Source organism: Sinocyclocheilus anshuiensis, unplaced genomic scaffold (assembly GCF_001515605.1).
Source record: "Sinocyclocheilus anshuiensis isolate Anshui unplaced genomic scaffold, SAMN03320099.WGS_v1.1 scaffold566, whole genome shotgun sequence".
Lineage (NCBI taxonomy): Eukaryota > Metazoa > Chordata > Actinopteri > Cypriniformes > Cyprinidae > Sinocyclocheilus > Sinocyclocheilus anshuiensis.
Window position 1 is genome coordinate 223,333 of NW_015542410.1, and position 3,817 is coordinate 227,149.

Consider the following 3,817-nt stretch of genomic DNA (forward strand, 5'->3'; position numbering starts at 1 on the left):
ATGTAAATATATATATATATATATATATATATATATACATTAGTAATATGAATATATAGGCCTATATAGTAAAAGAACATATATATTAGTAATAGGAATATATGAATATATATATTTATATATTTAGCATTTAGACACTTTATGTTGTGCTAGATTGTGATTATAATCGCAAGTATGTTTGCACAATTTTTTTTTTGTATTTTAAAATGATGTACCAAATAAATCCAGATTGATTCTGGAATACTTTGTTCTTTTAAATGTGGCCCCTGCTCTGTTTGTGAGGTGTTATTGGACCGTTTGAGGTGAAGTCTGTCTCGGCGCTCTTACCTCAGCGGTAGCTAACAAGCTGCTGAAATCATTCCTCACTCACCCACCATGATGTCATAGCTCTTGGTGGAGGGAGACGGGGCTCTGTGCTGACGAGACGAGCAACCCGTTCGGAGATGAGAGAGATTATGGGAGGCCTGTGGGTTTCGGCAGAGCCAGGATGAGCACAGACGTGCCTGAAATGTCCATATTCACTGGCACTTCACAACGCGGATAAATCAGTCACGACCCGCTCATGATAGGTCTCCTTTTCCTCCCTTCTAGATGGATTTCGGTTTTATTTTTATAGGTTTTGGCAGCCCGTCCTTATTGTTAGCCACTCTGGGAATCAACTTCATTTGTTGACGTGTCCGTTTTGAGTTATTTGTCATTTTGAATGCAGGACAGACACTTTCTTAATCTTCTTAATCTCAAAAAAATGTTCCTACTTATGTCAGTTATTATAGTATTTAGATGCACTTTTCAGGAAATTAATATAAAAATCACTTTATTTACTATTGTAATCATGGTCTTATTGTCCATGATTATTAATGCATATTAATTTAAAGAATATAAAAAATTCATAACCTTTCATCAAAATGTAATAACTTTCTATGCTGGACAAACACTTTGCAAATTTTTATGCTTTTTTTTTTAAATAAGGATTTAGAATTTTTTTTTTTTTTTATAAATTTTTTATTCTTTAAAAAAATTAATTCTAACACTTAATTTCTGAATGCTGTACAAACACTTTGCAAATCTTGCAAAAAATAAAATTCCCTTTTATTTTTAAAAATAGTGTCATTAAAAACTTTATTTGTATAGAAAGTTGTTTTTTAAAGAATTAAAAAAAAATCTTAAACCTTTCGTCAAAATGTAACAACTTTCTCTCCAAAATTAGTTTTTGATTACATCATTTTTTAATGCTGGACACTTTCTAAATCTCGATTTTCCTCATTATAATGAGAAAATACAAATGTGATTCCAGTTCTGCGAGGATTATATGTTTAGGTCTAAAAAGATTTCATTCATAATGGAGGAAAGGTTGCAGTCTGTTGATCATTATACGTATTTTCAGTTCGTGGTCCTTTAGATACATAAATGCACGCTATAATCCATCGTATTCCCTCAGTAGGGCCGGCATCTGATTGCTATTAACTCGAGGGGGATATAAATTACTCGAACGAAACGAGTAGAAAGCATCATCTTAATAACACATGCAGTCAATTTCACTCAGCGTTAGCGATGGGAGTGGCGCGGCCAAATCCACAGAAACCAAATGATATTCGTACAGTAGGAAAATGCGGTGGAATTTGCCCGTCTGATTTCAATGAGGTGATCCAGGTAACAATACCCACCTTTCAGATGCAGAATGAAAATGGTTTCCCAGAGTGCTTTGCAGTTGGGGTTCAAATAAGGCAGATAAGCAGGGGGAAAGAGCGGAAAATAGTGAAAGAATGTGTGTAGATGGGGCGGTTTCAGTTTAGAGGCAATATCTGCTCAGCCGTCCATAACAAAGAACTTCATAAAGCGCATATGCAAAACCACTACAGTGAGGGGTTGCTCTTTTGTCTAGCTGTAAAATATATTAAAGCGGTAATAAAATGCCCTTTCCCACAGTAAAAATTGGCAGTTGACAACCTCCCAGGCATCACAACCCTTCTCGCCCTGGGCCTGCCCAACTTTCCTTGGGTTTGTTTGGTGTGTTTAATAGAGATAATTTCTTCCATATCAATGGGTTGGGTGCTCATGACAAAGCACTGGTGAGGCTTTTGTCCCAGGACTTTGTTCAGCCTCTGCGTCCTGGGCTTTCCCAGTTTTGCGTTTGCTGATTTGGGAATTGCAAGCCGGAAAGTCTTTTGTAGAGGTTGTGCAGCCAGCAATGGTTGTAAAACTGGGCTTATTCATTTAAAATGCCTGCAAATATCATGAAACACCAGCAGTTTGCTCCTCAGTTTAGTTTTTATTCTTGTTAGTGGTGTTTACTAGGTCAAGCGTCATTAATACCAGTTATTATACTTAAGGTTAGTGATTTGATCAAACCTTTAACCTTTTATTCACTGATCAAACCTACTTTATTTAAAAAAAAAGAAGAAAATGTACTGACCCCAGACTTTAACTTAACAGTACTTTAAGTATTAAACTTTGTCACGTAACTCGTACTTTACTAAGTCATCAGACACTTATAGATGATAAAACAGCGGGAAAAAATCCCACATTGAAGAGAACATTTTAAGATGTAAACACACTTTTTATGAAGACTTCAAAAATGCAGCAATGATGAGAATCTCGCAAGAATTTGGTTTTATTTGGACTCGCAAAACGAAAACGCTGCAATTACAGCATGTGAAACCTACAGTTACAGTTTTTGCACTGTAGTCAGATTGCAGTCTATGACATGAGAAAATGCGGTGAAGAAGGGCTGAGGTTACACGACTGTGTACATATTTACATTTACAGAGCTCAGATCATGGCCTTAGAGAGCCTCAAGTGGCATTCCTCTCTAATGATGTGGCCAAACGAAGATGAGCGGTGACATTATAAACTCCAGCATGACACTGTCACTCAGGACACCATGAACTCACTGCAATCCACATGTTCTTGAATCAACGGAGAACTCAATCTGGAGACTAATTTATTTGAGATATGAATGTTTTGAACAGATTTAAAGTGTGGGGTCAAGATTTATAGGGGTCAAGATTACCTGACAACCTGAATCCTCCTGTTTTTAATCCTTCAATTTCAACACCCAGCACTAAGAAAAGTCTAACTGTAAAAAAAAAAAGCTAGACCGATAGATCGAGAAACTCCATGAGAATTGATTCTCAGCGTTAAGGCGTTGGGTGCATTTGTGAAGTTGGAGTTTAAAATAAAAAGGAAGCTCTTGGGTGCCGTCCAAAATCACAACTACAAATTAACAGAGCGGCTAAAAGAGATCAGAGTGGTCGGCGGAGAGCCCTGCTCAGCCACAGGAAGTGCTTATGCCTCAGATCCATACACTCCCAAAAACACGCTACACAACACACACATGACCCTGTGTGAGAAACCCTGGACATATAGGGGCCATCTCAGGGTATGAACTATGAGAAATAGATGCTTTCAAAGATGCTTTTCATCACATGACCCTTTAAAGGTGACATATCATGAAAATCTGACTTTTCCAGGTTTTAAGTGCTATAATCAGGTCCTCGGTGCATCTACCAACTAAGGTAACGTGAAAAAGATTAATCCAGTAACTTTGTTTTGGGAAGCTTTTTTCTGCAAGCATCTGAAAAAACGAGCGCGTCTGATTTCGCTCCCTTGGTGACGTGGCAAAGGGATCTCATTATAGTATTACCGCCCCTTAATCTGTAAGTTTACACCCACGGCGCAAGCGACAACGGTGTACTAGTTCTAATGCAATGGCGAAAGTTTGAGCAAAACATGCTAACTGTTTTGTCTTTGGCTGCACAGACGAGCACAGAACACTATTTACAGTCCCGGCCTCAGAGGAGACAAGAGAGCAGTGCAT

At 37.8% G+C, this 3,817-nt stretch overlaps 1 protein-coding gene across 1 annotated transcript in view; it reads left to right on the forward strand.

Annotated features, from left to right (window-relative positions):
- bop1 (BOP1 ribosomal biogenesis factor) overlaps positions 1-3,817 on the forward strand; it is a 95,458-nt gene that overhangs the window by 75,749 nt on the left and 15,892 nt on the right. The window lies entirely within an intron of this gene.